Consider the following 18,859-nt stretch of genomic DNA (forward strand, 5'->3'; position numbering starts at 1 on the left):
AGTTGAATCAGTGCCTGTTATTTGTGACTTCTCTGATGTGTTTCCTGAAGAACCACTTGGTTTGCCTCCGATTTGAGAAGTCAAGTTTGGCATTGAATTAGTACCTGGTACTACTCCGATTTCAATAGCTCCATACAGAATAGCTCTGACTAGTTAAAAGAATTAAAATCTCAGTTACAAGAATTGACCGATCGAGGGCTTGCTAGACCGATTTTTTCACCATGGGGTGCTTCAATTTTATTTGTGAAAAAGGAAGATGGCACAATGAGAATGTGTATTGATTACTGTCAACTTAATATAATGACTGTAAAGAACAAATAACCTCTACCTAGAATTGATGATTTATTCAATCAGTTGAAAGGTGCTACTGTGTTTTCTAAGATAGATCTGAGATCGGGTTACTACCAGTTGCGAGTAAAGAACTTTGACATTCTGAAAACTGCTTTCAGAAGGTACGGGCAGTATGAATTTTTAGTTATGCCTTTTAGATTAATGAATGCACCTGCTGTATTTATGGATTTAATGAATAGAATTTTTGAATCGTATCTTGATCAATTTGTTGTTCTATTCATTGATAATATTTTGATTTATTCACGTGATGAATCTGAGCATGCTGAACATCTGAAAATAGTGCTACAGACACTGCGAGATAAACAGTTGTATGCAAATTTTAGTAAATGTGAATTCTGATTGTGAGAAGTTGGTTGTCTGGGTCATATTGTATCAGTATCCGATATCTGAGTTGATCCGAGTAAGATTTTAGCTATTCTAGATTGGAAGCCTCCGAGGAATGTATTTTAAGTCCACAGTTTTCTAGGATTTTCCAGTTACTACAAATGATTTGTAAAAGATTTCTCTGTGATAGCAACTTCGTTGACAAAATTGCTTCAGAAAGATGTGAAATTTGACTTGTAACACACCTCACCCGTACAGACGTCTGGATAGGGTTCAAGGCATTACCAGGACTTTACATTTCGAAACATACCAAATTGGGTCACCAAGTTTTACTCAAATTTTAAGGTTTTCATCCATGAAAAACTCATCCCTTATATAGGCCTCCGAGGCCTATAACATACGCCTATAACATACCTAGAGGCAGTGCGGGACAAATTCGAGTACGTTCGATAAACCTTGGGCTCCTTAGGAAATTGTTTTCCTTATCATAAAGTGTCACACGCCCGTGTAGGTGGGCCGTGTGGACTCACACGCCTGTGTGACTTAGGGCACTCCCATGCCCTTTAGCCGTGGGCAACATTGACTTATCAACACGGCCATGGCACACACCCGTGTTGCCTGCTCGTGGACGACACTGTCTTTTTAACACGGCCATGGTGCACGCCCGTGTGGCCTACCCGTGTACAACTTTGAGCTAAAATTTTAAGTGCAGGGGATACACGACCGTAGCGCACACCCATGGGAGGGATCCGTGTGTCACACACGGCCTAGAAACACGGCCGTGTGTCTAACCATGTGGACTCTAATAGGCTATTTTCCAAGCCTTTAGTCACCCCTTTCTACTGCTTGTGCTTAGTGGTTACCAAATTCAAAGTAAAACACAATTATACACTTGTAAGTAATCTTGATTAAACTAGATGTATAGAAACCTCATATCATTGGTTTCATACATGATAGGTTATTTCCCACTTAGTGTTTATGGGTTCCCAAGTCACTTTAATTCATCCGAAATTGGCTCGTTCATGTGACTCATTGCCAATTGGTAACGACCCATCACTTGTAAATAAAACCATGCATAAATTCGTAGGTCATAGCCTACTTCAATTAAGCCAATTTTTGTGGCCATATACAAAGAAATAAACATATTTTTACATGCCTTCATTTGGCAAATCAAATGACACATATAACAAAATACTCAAAAATATTATACATGCCATTGAACAAAACAAACAAAGTCTTTATACCAAAGCTTGTCTAGTTGATAGTGTGTTGACTCTCCAATCGTCTTCCAATCATTTCGAGTCCTCGAGCTCTGTGAGACAGGGAAAAAGAGAGGGGTAAGCATTTACATGCTTAGTAAGCTCGAATAACCGGAAAGTAAACTTACCGAGTAATTAACATACATCCATATTTAAATCATGACATAATCAATTATGAAACGATTCCCTATCACATGCACTCAATCAATGAGTTAGTTACATAACAAAGCATCATGTAATTTATGTAGATGAGCTCATCATTCATCATCTTATTGACATACATCATATTAATCCCGTTGAGTTTGTAGGAAATCTCGATGGAATACCCATTATCCGTCAATTCTTACGAATGATCATTTCACAAATATGCACTCTCGCGAACCTCACATCTCATGGCAGGATTACCAATCCAGGCTAAATCCCCCATATCACGAACTCATAAGGTGATGTCGGGATTACCAGTCCAGGCTAAATCCCTTATAACGACAAACACCCTTAATGAGCTCGGATCTAAATTACCAGTCCAGGCTAAATTCAGACCCTAATCGGATTACCCGTCCGGGTTAAATCTCTAATGCACACATATTCTTCGAGAGGCTTGATCATTCAAGGAACACCCGTCTGAGCTAGATCCTTTTCATACTTGAGATCACGGATTACCCGTCCAGGCTAAATCCTTACTGCAACACATGCAGGATCTCTTTACACATATCAATAAGGGTTTATCGATCGAATTCCCTTTGTCAACCTCATCCGAGACATTTTTCACATGTTACCATAAAATATGCATTTCTATGATATTTCATGCTAATAATAAATGCAATCATCATGCATTCATAAATCATTCAATTATGCATATTAGGGGTTTACTTTAAGTTATCTGAACTTACCTGGTATTCTTTTCGTAGTTGTGTTTCAATTATTCCGAAACCTTGCGTTTACTTCGATCGACCTTCAGAATTTGTTCTTCGGGGTGTATAACAACAAAATTTAACTCATTAATACACTACATTATACATTTCAAGTTTAATATCTACCCCGGTCCAAATGACCGTTTTGCCCCTAACCTTTTACATTTTTACGATTTAGTACTAGGCTCATATAATGAAACACATGCGCTTCCTATCTTACCCAAGCCTAGCATAACACTTTTCCTTCTTATGGTAACCCACATTTTACATTATTTTCTCATTTTTACCACACATTTACATCTTTTGCAAAATAGTCCCTATAAGGGTTTTTCATGAAAATCAACTAGAAAAATATGTTTAATACACATTCATCTTTCATATTCCTCCATAATCCATCAAAATACAAGCAAATCATGCATGGGTAAATTTTTAAACATGAACCCTAGCGTGAAATATGGGTAGAAATGGAGAGAGCAAGCTATCGGGATTTCAAAAATACAAAGAGCATGAAAAACGGGGATTGGGAGCACTTACTATTGAGCTTGGAAAGCTTGAAAACCCTAGCTATGGAAACCCTTGAAGTTTTGGCTGGAAAAGGAAGAGAATGGGCTGATTTTAGTTCATTTTCCCATTTTATTTCATTAAATACCAAATGACCAAAATGCCCTTAAGCATTTTCCTTAAAATTCCATCCATTCAAGCCCATTTTTGTCCAAAAAATTAGAATTTGGGAAAATTTATCTCCAAGACCTTCTAATTCATAACCCAAAGCAATTTCATACAAATTTCTTCTAGAATTCAAGTTTTGCAATTTATTCAATTTAGTCCCTAATTTCCAATTGAACACCTTACTCAAAGAATTTACTCATGAAACTTTAACACATCTATATACTCATATTCTAGGCCTTATAAAAATCATAAAGTAAATATTTTGATGTCAGATTTGTGGTCCCGAAACCACCATTCCGACTAGGTCCTATTTTAAGATGTTACATGAATGGTCTAAAAAATGTCAGAAAAGTTTTGATCAGTTAAAAGCTTTGTTAACTGAACCTTCGGTATTGGTACAACCTGAGTCAGGTAAAGAATTTGTTGTTTACATTGATGCTTCATTGAATGGATTAGGTTGTGTTTTAATATAAGAAGGAAAAGTTGTTGCTTATGCTTCGAGACAGTTGAAGCCGTATGAGAAAAACTATCCAACACATGACCTTGAGTTAGCTGCCATCGTGTTTACTTTGAAGATTTGGCGTCACTATCTGTTTGGTAAAAAATGTCACGTGTTTTCTGATCATAAAAGTCTGAAATATTTAATGACGCAAAAAGACTTGAATCTGCAACAGAGAAGATGGTTAGAACTGTTAAAAGATTACGAATTTGTGATTGATTATCATCCGGGAAAAGAAAATGTTGTTTCTGATTCTTTGAGTCAAAAATCTTTATTTTCTTTGAGTGCAATGAATGCTCAATTAGTTCTGCTGATGATGTTTCAGTTTTAACTGAATTAAAATAGAGACCTTTGTTCTTACAACAGATCTGCGAGACTCAGAAGAGGTAAAATGAAATTATAGTTAAATGAACTCAATGTAATTCTGATTCTGATTCTGATTCTGAATTTTGAATAGATGTTGATGACTGTCTGAGATTCAAAAATAGACTTTGTGTTCCGAGAAATCCAGAGTTGATTCAAATGATTTTGAGTGAAGCTCACAGTAGTAGATTTTTTATACATCCGGGAAGTACGAAAATGTATAATGATCTGAAGAAGCAATATTGGTGGCCGGGAATGAAAAGAGATATCTCTAACTTTGTTTCAAGATGTTTAATCTGTCAGCAAGTTAAAGCTGAGCATGGAAATGGGAATAGAAATGGGATCGAGTGACCATGGATTTTGTTTCGGGTTTGCCTCTGTCTTCGAAAAAGAAAGATGCAATTTGGGTTGTAGTTGATCATTTGACGAAATTAGCTAATTTTATTCCGATTTGATTTGATTATTCACTTGATAAGGTAGCTGATTGTATATTTCTGATATTGTGAGATTGCATGGTGTTCCATTATCAATAGTGTCTGAAAGGGACCCGAGATTTACATCGAGATTCTGGAAGAAATTGCAAGATGCTCTGGGTACAAAATTGCATTTTAGCACTGCTTTTCATCCGTAAACAGATGGTCAATCAGAATAGATTATTCAGATACTCGTGGACATGTTGAGATGTTGCATTTTTGAGTTTGAAGGTACATGGGAATATTATCTACCTCTGATTGAATTTGCTTATAATAATAGCTTTCAATCTAGCATCAAAATGGCACCGTACGAAGCCTTATACGGTAGAAAGTGTAGAACTCCGTTATACTGGTCTGAGCTCAGTGAGAATAAGATTTACGGTATTGATTTGATAAAAGAAACAGAACAGAAAGTGAAAGTAACCTGAAATAGTTTGAAAACTGCCTCTGATTGTCAAAAATCTTATGCGAATTTAAAACGAAAAGATATTGAATTTGAGATCGGTGATAAAGTGTTTCTGAAAGTATCTCCATGGAAGAAACTGTTCCGATTTGGTAGAAAAGGCAAATTGAGTCCGAGATTCATCGGACCATATGAAATCATTGAGCGAGTTGGGCCGGTTGCTTATAGATTGAGGCTACCATCTGAGTTGGAAAAGATACATAATGTATTTCACGTATCGATGCTTCGATGGTACAGATTTGATCCGTCCCATGTGATATTCCCTTCTGAAATTGAGATTCAATCTGATATGACCTACAAAGAAAAATCGATCCGTATTTTAGCTCGCGAGATTAAAGAATTGTGAAACAAGAAAATTCCTCTAGTTAAAGTGTTGTGGCATCATCACGGTGCTGAAGAGGCTACGTGAGAGCTTGAAGATTCAATGAGACAACAATATCCGAATCTGTTTAACGGTAAGATTTTTCGTGGACGAAAATCCCTAAGGGGGGAGAATTATAACAGTCCGGTTTTGACCCTAGTCAGAATAGTGGTTTCGGGACCACAAATTCGAGTCTAATAAATATTTTAATATTATTTTCTGTCTCTATGTTATGTGAATTTACGTCTGTGAAAATTTCTGTGATTTAATTTGTCTGTTTCAGTGCTTAATTATGAAAAAGGATTAAATCGCGTAAAGTGTAAAAGTTGAGTGCTAAATGCTAAAGCACCTATTTGGCTTGGCTTTTAAAATAAAGGTCCTTGCATGTCAATTGGACCATTGTACTAATGCATGGACAAATATGGACATGGGTTGGTAGAAATTAATGTTATGTCGTTAAGGGTAAAATGGTAAAAGGTGATTATAATGTTATAATAATAAAATGAAAACATGAAATTGGCCATATTATCATGCATATAGCCGAAAATAAAATAAAAAGAAAAAGAAGAAAGCCATTTTAGATGTCGGCACTTTGATTGCTTGATTAAGGTACAATTTTAACTCGGTTTTTGATAATTTCTATGTTTCTGTGATCGTTGCTTCGTGTTCTTCAGAACCCATGTCTGAATTTCTATTTCTATTAAAGATTTCATGAAATGTCGTTATTGATATCATGAGTTTTGTAATGTTTTTGAATGAATTATGCAGGCTTGGTAGATGGTTCATAAGTTTTGTCTTTGAGTTTTTGATGAAATTGAGCTATTTGGGTTAAATTTTGAAAATGAGGTTTAGAAGGACTAAATTTTGAATTGAACATGTTGTATGGGTTTATATAGAAGCCATGAAAATTCGGCTAGCCCTTGTTGCAAAGAAATTTTGCATATTGGTGATTTTGTGATAAATGGACTAAATTGTCAAAATGTGAAAATGTAAGGGGTAAAATGTAAAGTGCCCTAAATATGTGTATATGGATTAAATTGAATGAAATGAATGATTGAATGGTTGAATTTGTATTGTATTAGATCAAGAACAAAGAAAATCGAACTTAGATCGAGGGAAGTCCAAAATATTTGAATAGACGACTCGTTTAATCTGAAATTCGTTCGAGGTAAGTTAAATTACAATTATGTGTTAATTGAAATAAATTCTGCACATATAAACTGTAATCTGTATTGGATGGCCTTGAGTGCCTGATGAATATCTTTGGAGTAAAGTATGATAATATGTTAATATCTGAAAAGCTCTGTATGTTTATAAGAAAAGTTGACATCTGTCTGAGACATCATGTAAGACCATGTCTGGGACACAGGCCTTGATTGAGATTTACGTTTAAGACCATGTTTGGGACATCAGCATTGTATCTGATTTCGTGTAAGACCTTGTCTGGGACAGAGGCATTGTTATTGAATTACATGTAAGACTAGATCCGGGACGTCAGCGTTGTACTTGTTTATGAGCATCTATATCGTTTCTGACCCGTCCGATGATAGCGAACGAAATTTGAGTTTGAGTATATGAAATGTATAGGCTATATAGGTACGTTTGTATCATACTAAATATCTGAATATGAAAAAATCTGTCTTTGTGAATTATGTATGGAAATGAAGCATGACATATATGCAAACAAAGGAACATGGTTAAGTTTATGAATTATTCTATGAAATGGTTATGAATCTATATTGGTGAATTGTATTTATATGCTTTAGTAGTTAGACCAATTGTGTTTGGCTTAATAAGCTCTTTGTAGCTTACTATATGTGTTTACATTCTGTTTTACAGTTATCGTAGCTACTGAAGGCTCGGGGATAGTCGAGGATTGTCACGTACTTTTGAAAGTGTAAATATTTTAAAGTATGGCATGTATAGGCTAGAAGGTCTATGTATATAAGTTTTGATGCGTATATATTATGCCATGAGAGTTGGCTAACAAATGAAATGTTGTATATAGTTTTGGTATTTGGTTGATGGTGCCAAATGGTGTATGGTTGTAGTGTTTTATGAGCTAATATGTTTTTGTTATAATGAAGCATGTTATGAGTATGGAATTGGTTGAAAATTTTAGGTACAAATGTTGTTTATTATGACTTGTAGGGATGACCTTTAAAAAGGGGTGGAAATTTGGCTTAAACCAAGCCTGCATTGTGCCACACGGCTATAGCACACGGGCTTGTTTGTTGGTCGTTGGCTTAAGTCAGTAGTTAGCTAAGAATCACACGGCCGTAGCACATGGGCGTTTCTGCTAGCCATGGGAATAAGTCAGTATATAAGCTATGTTTTGGCACGGCTGGTTCACATGGGCATGTCTGATGCTCGTGTGGGGCACATGGCCTGGTCACATGGGCGTGTGACCTCTATAGAATTGAAAATTTTCAAATGCTCTGAACTTTATGAATATGTTCGGTTTAGTCCCAACTGTCTCTTAAAAGTACATTTTAGATCTCGTAGACCATCTTAAGAGATGATTGCTTATGAAATGATGTTATATGATATCTGTGATTCTGAATTGGTCTAAAATGTTCTGTCTGTCTGGTAATGCCTCGTAATTGTAATCCGATGTTGGTTACGGGTTAGAGGTCTTACATTTTTTTGATATCAGAGCTATGGTTTAGTCAGTTCTTGGACTACCATAGCGTATATGAGTCTACCTATACATGCCATATATCTGAATCTGTGATAGTATTATGACACCTGACTTTGAAATATGCTTTTATATAGCAAATGGATCCCGATAGAGCTGTACCTAACGATGTAGAAAACAATACGCCTGCTCCCGCGCAAGGGATGGTGCAAGCTGATTCTAGACCGGCTACGAGTAGCTGTTTTGGTGAGGCTAAGCAAGCCTTCTACTAGATGATGAATGAATGGTTCACTCAATACATTAGAACCAATCTGACTGTACAACAACCTTCACCCCCGGTTAATCCTTCTCAAACTCCTGATATGCCACGAGTGAATCTGGTACAGTTGAGTAGACCACCGGTTGATAAGATTAGAAAGTATGGGGCTGAAGAGTTCTGAGCTACAACGAATGATGATGCTGAAAGTGCAGAATTTTGGTTGGAAAATACAATAAGAGTGTTTGATGAAATCTCTCTGAGTCTTGAGGAATGTGTTAAATGTGCCGTTTCACTTCTAAGAGATACGACGTATCATTGGTGGAAAACTTTAATATATATGGTTCCGAATGAACGAGTTACATGGGATTTCTTTCAATCTGAATTCTGGAAGAAATATATCAGTCAGAGATTCATTGATCAGAAACGTAAAGAGTTTCTTGAGCTTAAACAGGGTCGTATGTCTGTTACTGAATACGAACGTGAATTTGTGAGATTGAGCCAGTATCCCCGTGAATGTGTATCGAATGAAGCAATAATGTGCAAAAGGTTTGAAGATGGACTAAGCGAAGATATCCGTTTGTTAGTTGGGATTTTGGAGATTAAAGAAATGGTAGTGCTTGTTGAATGAGCATGTAAAGCTGGAGAATTAAGTAAAGAGAAAAGAAAAGCTGATTCTGAAGCTAGAGGTACTAGAAAGAGATCTTTGAGTAGATCATTTCAGTCTATGTCAAAGAAATTCTGAGATGATCAAAGCCGTTCAAATGCTAATGTGGGACATTCAAATCGAGATCGAGCTAGATCACATTCAAACTTCAGAGTCCCTGCTACTTCTGTTGCAAGTGTTGGGTATGTCTGATCTGAAAGACCTGAATGTAAACACTACGGTAAAAGACATCCAGGAAATTGTAGATTGGATGACCGAGCCTGTTTCTGATATGGATTTCTGGACCATTTTGTTAAAGATTGTTCTGCACCTGCTGAGCAAGAGAATGTACAGAATCTGAGACCGAGCAACACCTCAGCTAGAGGTAGACCTTCCAGAAATGCAAGAAATGCAAGTAGTGGTCAAAGAACTACTAGAGATACTATTGTTAGATCTGAGGCCAGAGCACCTGCCAGAGCCTATGCTATCCGAGCTCATGAGAAAGCCTCGTCTTCAAACGTGATTACTGGTACTTTTACTCTCTATGATACTTCTGTGATTGCATTGATAGATCCTGGATCAACGCATTCTTATATCTGTATAAATTTAGTGTATAGTAAGAATTTTCCTGTAAAGTCTACTAAATTCGTAATTAGAGTATCGAACCCCTTAGGCAAAAGTGTCTTGGTTGATAAAGTCTGTAAGAATTGCCTATTAATGTTACGAGATATCTTTTTTCCTGCTGATCTGATACTTTTACCTTTCGATGAATTTCACATAATTTTGGGAATGGATTGGTTAACTTTGCATGATGCTATTGTGAATTGCAAACAAAAAGTCATTGATTTAAGGTGTATGAATGATGAAATAATCCGAATTGAGTCTAGTGATCTGAATGGACTACCAGCTGTGGTATCTGCAATGAAAATACAAAAATATGTGAAGAAAGGTTGTGAAGCCTACTTATCTTATGTGTTAGATTCAAAAGTGAATGATAAGAAAGTTGAATAAGTGCCTATTGTTTGTGACTTTTCTGATGTGTTTCCTGAAGAACTACTTGGTTTGCCTCTGATTCGAGAAGTCGAGTTTGGCATTGAATTAGTACCTGGTACTACTTCGATTTCAATAGCTCCGTATAGAATAGCTCCAACCGAGTTAAAAGAATTAAAATTTCAGTTGCAAGAATTGACCCATCGAGGGTTTTCTAGACCGAGTTTTTCACCATGGGGTGCTCCGGTTTTATTTGTGAAAAAGAAAGATGGCATAATGAGAATGTGTATTGATTACCGTAACTTAATAAAGTGATTGTAAAGAACAAATACCCTCTACATAGAATTGATGATTTATTCGATCGGTTGAAAGGTACTACTGTGTTTTTTAAGATAGATCTGAGATCAGGTTACTACCAGTTACAAGTAAAGGACTCTGACATTCTGAAAACTGCTTTTAGAATGAGGTACGGGCATTATGAATTTTTAGTTATGCCTTTTGGTTTAACGAATCACGTACTGTATTTATGGATTTAATAAATAGAATTTTTAGACCGTATCTTGATCAATTTGTTGTTATATTCATTGATGATATTTTTATTTATTCACGTGATGAATCTAAGCATGTTGAACATCTAAAAATAGTGCTACAGACTTTGTGAGATAAATAGTTGTATGCAAAGTTTAGTAAATGTGAATTCTGGTTGCGAGAAGTTGGTTTTCTGGGTCATATTGTATCAGCATCTGATATCCGAGTTGATCCGAGTAAGATTTCAGCTATTCTGGATTGGAAGCCTCCAAGGAATGTATCTAAAGCCTACAGTTTTCTGGGACTTACCGGTTACTGTAGATGATTTGTAATAGATTTCTCTATGATATCAACTCCGTTGACAAAATTACTTTAGAAAGATGTGAAATTTGAATGGTATGAGAAAAGTCAGAAAAGTTTTGATTGGTTAAAAGCTCTGTTAACTGAAGTTCCGATATTGGTGCAACCTGAGCCAAGTAAAGTATTTGTTGTTTACAGCGATGCTTCATTGAATGGATTAGGTTGTGTTTTAATGCAAGAAGGAAAAGTTGTTACTTTTGCTTCGAGACAGTCGAAGCCGTATGAGAAGAAATATCCGACACACGACCTTGAGTTAGTTGCCATCGTGTTTTCTTTGAAGATCTAGCATCACTATCTGTTTGGTGAAAAATGTCACGTGTTTTCTGATCATAAAAGTATGAAATATTTAATGACGTAGAAAGACTTGAATCTGCGACAGAGAAGATGGTTAGAACTGTTAAAAGGTTATGAACTTGTGATTGATTATCATCCGGGAAAAGCAAATGTTGTTACTGATGCTTTTAGTCAAAAATCGTTATTTTCTTTGAGCGCGATGAATGCTCAATTAGTCCTGTCGGATGATGGTTCAATTTTAGCTGAATTAAAATTGAGACCTTTGTTCTTACAACAGATCTACGAGGCTCAGAAGAGGAAAAATAAAATTATAGTTAAACAAACTCAGTGTAATTCTGATTCTAATTTTGATTCTGAATTATGAATAGATGTTGATGACTGTTTGAGATTCAGAAATAGACTTTGTGTTCCGAGAAATCCAGATTTGATTAAAATGATTTTGAGTGAAGCTCACAGCAGTAGATTTTCTGTACATTAGGGAAGTACGAAAATGTATAATGATCTGAAGAAGTAATATTGGTGGCTGGGAATGAAAAGAGATATTTCTGACTTTGTTTCGAGATGTTTAATCTATCAGCAAGTTAAAGCTAAGCATCAGGTGCCATCTGGGTTATTACAACCGATTATGATTCTGGAATGGAAATGGGACCGAGTGACCATGGATTTTGTTTCGAGTTTGCCTCTGTCTCCGAAAAAGAAAGACGCAATTTATGTTGTAGTTGATCGTTTGACGCAATCAGCTCATTTTATTCCGATTCGGTTTGATTATTCACTTGATAAGGTAGCTGAGTTTTATATTTTTTATATTGTGAGGTGTGCCATTGTCAATAGTGTCTGATAGATACCTGAGATTTACACTGAGATTCTGGAAGAAATTGCAAGATGCTTTCGGTACAAAATTGCATTTCAGCACCATTTTTCATCCGCAAACAGATGGTCAATCAGAACAGATTATTTAGATACTCGAGGATATGTTGAGATGTTGCATTCTCGAGTTTGAAGGCACATGGGAACAATATCTACCTCTGATTGAATTTTCTTATAATAATAGCTTTCAATCGAGCATCAAAATGGCACCGTAAGAAGCCTTATATGGTAGAAAGTGTAGAACTCCATTATACTGGTCTGAACTCAGTGAGAATAAGATTTACGGTATTGATTTGATAAAAGAAATAGAATAAAAAGTGAAAGTAATCTGAGATAGATTGAAAACAGCCTCTGATCGTCAGAAATCTTATGCAGATTTAAAACGAAAAGATATTGAATTTGAGATCGGTGATAAAGTGTTTCTGAAAGTTTCTCCATGGAAGAAATTGTTCCAATTTGGTAGTAAAGGCAAATCGAGTTCGAGATTCATCGGTCCATATGAAATCATTGAGCGAGTTAGGCCGATTGCTTATAGATTGAGGCTACCATCTGAGTTGGAAAAGATACATAATGTATTTCACGTATCGATACTTCGACGGTACAGAACTGATTCATCCCATGTGATATCCCCTTCTAAAATTGAGATTCAATCTAATATGACCTACGAAGAAAAACTGATCCGTATTTAGCTTGTGAGATTCAAGAATTGCGAAACAAGAAAATTCCTCTAGTTAAAGTGTTGTGGCATCGTCACGGTGCTGAAGAGGCTACGTGGGAGCCTGAAGATTCAATGAGACAACAATATCCGAATCTGTTTAACGGTAAGATTTTCGGTAACGGTAAGATTTTCGGGAACGAAAATCCCTAAGAGGGGAGAATTGTTACAGTCTGGTTTTGACCCTAGTTGGAATAGTGGTTTTGGGACCACAAATCCGAGTTTGAAAGATATTTTAATATTATTTTCTGTGTCTGTGATATGTGAATTTACATCTGTGAAAATTTCTGTGATTTAATTTGTCTGTTTCAGTGCTTAATTATGAAAAATGATTAAATTGCGTAAAGTGTAAAAGTTGAGTGCTAGATGCTAAAACACCTATTTGGCTTGGCTTTTAACATAAAGGTCCTTGCATGTCAATTGGACCATTGTATTAATCCATGGACAAATATGGACATGAGTTGGTAGAAACTAATGTTATGTCATTAAGGGTAAAATGGTAAAAGGTGATTATAATATTATAATAATAAAATGAAAACATGAAATTGGCCATATTATCATGCATATAGCCGAAAATCAAAGAAAAAGAAAAAGGAGAAAGCCATTTTAGGTTTCGGCACTTTGATTGTTTGATTAAGGTACGGTTTTAACTCGGTTTTTGATAATTTTTACGTTTCTGTGATCATTGCTTCGTGTTCTTCAAAACCCATGTCTGAATTTCTGTTTCTGTTAAAGATTTCATAAAATGCCATTTTTGATATCATGAGCATTGTAACACCCCTAACCCGTATCCGTCGCCGGACTAGGGCCGCAAGACATTACTGAACTTGCACACATTTCTAAACATTCACATATTATCATTGGCCTTATCTTATATATATAAGATTAATCACAGATTAATCACCTTAATGGTAATTGAATGCTATAATAAAAAAATTTATAGCTTTTATTTAATAATTCTATACAAGTGCAGGTTTGACGACTTAAGTCATATTACAAGATATTATGCCTCTTAACAATTATGGCATAATTAATTTCACAAATAATCAGTAATAACACACTAAACATTTAAATAATAACAATTCTATCATTTAAACTTAAGTTAAAAACTTAGTAAATGCACATCTGCATACAAATATTTTATATATATAAGTTATTTATAAAATAACCATTTCAATATAAATACATACTCCACATGTACTCCTATTTATTTTAATCAACTAAACCTATTTTGCAAATTATATATGCATGACACATGTGTATGTACTCTCAAAACAAGTTTAAAAATAATAATAAATATTATTATACTTTATTCATATAACAACCATAGTGTCAGTGCATTCATACTTTTACATATATAAGCTCAACTAACAAGGCATATCTAATTAAATTAACACTTGTCTTTTACTATGATAAACAAATTACAATAAGTACATATCATTGTTCCAAGCTATAAGGAATTACCGAATACACCTTATACATATATCTTAGTTGTCATTTAACTAGTAGGTTACGAACTTGGTTCATTTTACAACCTTTATACTTTGTATAGCCGAGACACATAACAACTTATTAAACATTCTATAACATGAATATAATCTTAACATGAGTTTAGACCACAGAATAACTCGTCCTTTTACATCATGAGCTGCCACACTTAACATGAAAAAGTATATATATATATATATATATCGAAATAATATTAATTCATAATCAACATTTCTAGCTACCATTTAACCGAATAAACTTGCCAACCAAAGAAGTTCTTACTTTCAGTACAAGTCAATACCGTAGTATTTCAATCAAGGTAACATATCAAATATAATTTATACTTACCAATTTGTTAAGGCCAAATCATTCAAAATACATCCTGCCCACAAATCAACTTCAATGCACAAAATACATATCACCAAAAAATTCAACCATAGCACTTAATATTATTATCAAAATGAACACAAACCATAACTAAACCGATTTTAAGAAAGGTAGTTAAGCCATTTCGCATGGCTAATATACATTCATTTCCAGAATAACTACCCCAAGACCAGCCTATACATGCCATAATTTAAGTTTAGCTTAGAGGTACCAAAGTAGTAGACAGTGTGATGAACTTGGCTGACAAATCTTCGAGCTTGCAGCAGACTTCCAAAAATCTATAAAACATAGTATCATAATACACAGAGTAAGCTACCGCAGCTTAGTAAGTCATAAGCAAATAAACAACTCATTATCATAATTAACTCATATTAAATATACGAATTGCATTAACAACATTAACCACCTAAGCCGAATACCTGTATAATCGTTTGATGCAACACAAATCAATTTCCCAAATCCAATAATCATAATATCCACACATCCATTTATTCTTTTACGCAACTTAAAAGTCAACTATTAATATCTCAAATATATAATACTTAAGTAATCGAATATACAAATCTTATATACATATCTTGAATAACATTTCAATGTTACACAAATTAATTATTCACAAGCCGAATACAGATATCATTATCCATGAATTCTTCATTTGCATTATACATGATTTATAGCTCATAACAATAATATTTTCTTACCTTATCTTAAATAGATATCAAGTTAACTTATACCTGACCATTTAGCTCGTATTATACAATTCGAACACAATTACCTTTGCCCGATGAACCATTTAGAATTGGATAGGACACTCGGATAATCACATAAATCGTACAATGCCAACATCCCAGACATGGTCTTTCATGTAACCACATATCGATGCCACTGTCCCAGATAGGGTCTTACTCGTAAACACATATGAGACTCATAAATCAATGCCATGGACTTACTCGCACACATATATCGGAATCCTATGTCATGACATACGTATCCTAGCTACACCTAAGGTTCATACGGGGCTTTCGGACGACGTATCTCGGTCGAATCGAACTCGGAAGTGTAGTAGCCACATTTAATCATATTCGGCCATAGTATATTTAAATTGTAACATTTCATAACAACACATAACTATAATATTAAATTACCAATAAACACATTTATTTGCTTATAAACTTACCTCGGACGATACAAAACGGAATCGAGCAGCTAGTCGACGACTTTTGTTTCCCCGATCCAAGTCCGATTTCTTTAGTTCTTGATCTAAACATATTCAAATTAAGCTCATTCAAACATATTTTCATTCAATTTAGTCCAAAAACACATAAATGGGAAAATTACCATTTTAACCCTTACATTTACAATTTTTTACAATTTAATCCCTATTGCACAAAACACAAAATACACAAAATTTCACAACACCCAAGTTAGGCCGAATAGTACCCATACTCATAAAAATCCACATATTTTATCAATTTCATATTTTAGTCCCTCAAATTATTATTTTTTCAATTAAGTCCTATTTACTCAAAATCATCAAAAACTCCAATTCAAATATGTTAATCTAAAACATATCTTTCATTTTTCATCATCAAACAACAAAAATCACAAACTATCAACAATGGCACAACTCAAAATATTCATCAAAATCAAAAATTAAAGCTTGGGTTTTGTAGTACTCGAAGCAACGATCTAAAAAAACGTAGAAATCATCAAAAACCAAACAAAAACGAACCTTGAATGAGCTTGAATATTGACCGAAACCTAGTGTAATATCCCGAATTAGGGCCTAATCGGAATAGTGGTTTTGTGACCATAAATCCGAGATAGAAATAATTATTTTATAATTATTTTGATGATTATGATATGATTGCATGATTGTGTGAAAATTTCGTGATGAAATTCTATGCCTAAAGTGCTTAAATTGAAAGTAGGGACTAAATCGAATAAGTTGCAAAACTTGCATTCTAGAAGTTTTTAGTATGAAATTATTTTGGAATATTAATGAGGAGGTCTTAAATAGCAATTTGACCAATTTTAAGTTCATGGACAAAATTAGGACATGGAAGGAATTTTTGGAAAGTTTAGTAGTAAGGGTATTTTGGTCATTTAGTTATTAAAATGAATTAAAACAAAATTAAAAGCCAATTTTGTCCATCTTCTTCATTAGGCCGAAATTTCAAGGGTTCTCCATAGCTAGGGTTTGTTTCAAGCTTCCAAGCTCCATAGTAAGTGATTCCAAGCCCGCTTTTAATGATTTTACGTTTTGAGATCCCGATAACTCGATAAAGCTTATGTTAGCAATAATTTAACCTAGGGTTTATATTTGGAAAAATACCCATAGGTGAAATTTGTGTATTTTGATGTTTTATGATAGAATATGAAGTTTTAAATTATGTTAGACAACTTGTACTACTCGATTTTAAGCAAAAACGAGTAAAAGGGCTTAATCGGTAAAAATACCTAATAGTCACAAGTACATGTTAGAGTGAGAATTTGATGTTGCCATAGAAGAGAAAAGTGATCAGCATGTTGTAAAACATAAGAATAAGGAATAAAGTTTAATCCGAGCCTAGGGGCAAAATGTAAATATGCAAAAGTTTAGGGTAAAATTGTAATTTTGCCAAAATTTGAGTTAAGGATTAATTTGATAATGTGAGTATTAAATAAGCTAAATGTGTTATTTTAGATCAAGAAAGACGTGGAATCGACCTCAATCGAGGAAAAGAAAAGATTGTGGACTAAATTGCAAAATCTTTGTATTTTGGTACCAAGGTAAGTTCATGTGTAAATAATGTAGCATAATGGTTATTTTTAAGTTATTGATGTTAATTATATGTTATGCTGAATTTTATTATGAAATGTATGCTTTGTGGTTAATTTCAAATAATATGTAAATTATGTGAACTACTTGTTAAATATAATTGTTACCGAGTATTGATTTCGGCATTCTACGGAAGACGGCAAGGATAAGTGTTCGAGGAGAAAGCCCGTTTGAACCTTAGGAATAGATTAGGATACAAGTGACATGTCACTGGGATGGTTGAGTATCCGAACTCGTTGAGTTGAGTCCGAGTTCACTTATGGATGCGAATGTCCGAACTCGTTGAGTTGAGTCCGAGTTCGTGAGATGTAACTAGGCATCCGAACTCGTTGAGTTGAGTCCGAGTTCACTTATGGATGCGAACGCCTGAGCTCGTTGAGTTGAGTCCGAGTTCGCTTATGGGCGGGTTACATGATTGCTTGATTGCATATATGGCACTTATGTGCAAGTTATCCATGTATCCGAATTATATTCCGATGTGTTCAACGGGTAAAGTTCTACTCAATGGAGGAATATTCGTGATGTAAAGAGACGTATTGGTAAGTGATGTGAAATGGTTATTTTGGACAGGTATGTATTTAACCCTCGGGTTGAGTATTGATACAACCACTATAAGGTAATAAGATGATGAAAAATGATCAGAGATGTGATATGTGTTTTAGTGATGTATGCTAATGTTGATTGGTATAACTGTTTGTTATGTTACTTATTATTTTCATATGAACTTACTAAGCATTTATGCTTACTCCTCCTTCTTACTCATTGTAGTTTTGGACAAGCCAGCTCGGAGTTGGGATAGGTCAAGGCTCACCACACTATCCTAAGACTTTTGGTAATGGCTTGTAAATTTAAGTATGGCATGTATAGCAATATACCTATTTTGTGTAAATGATCTTATGGTATGGTTGTGGAATGGTTGAGGAAATGCTTGATAATGATAAATTATGAAAATGGTTAGTGTAGATTATGCTTGATGTTAAGGAAAACTATTAAGATATTTAGTGCATAAAAACTCATAAAAGGGATGAAATTTGTCATAAACAGAATACTGCAGCAACACTGACGCGAGTTTAAAAATTTACTAAAAATCATAGAAATTGAACTTGGTGATGTAATACATATAAAATTGAAGCTTATTATGTCTAGTTTCACATGAAACAAATGAAACAGGTAAAGGAATTATATGTTACAAGATA

This window comes from Gossypium arboreum, chromosome 11 (assembly GCF_025698485.1).
Source record: "Gossypium arboreum isolate Shixiya-1 chromosome 11, ASM2569848v2, whole genome shotgun sequence".
Lineage (NCBI taxonomy): Eukaryota > Viridiplantae > Streptophyta > Magnoliopsida > Malvales > Malvaceae > Gossypium > Gossypium arboreum.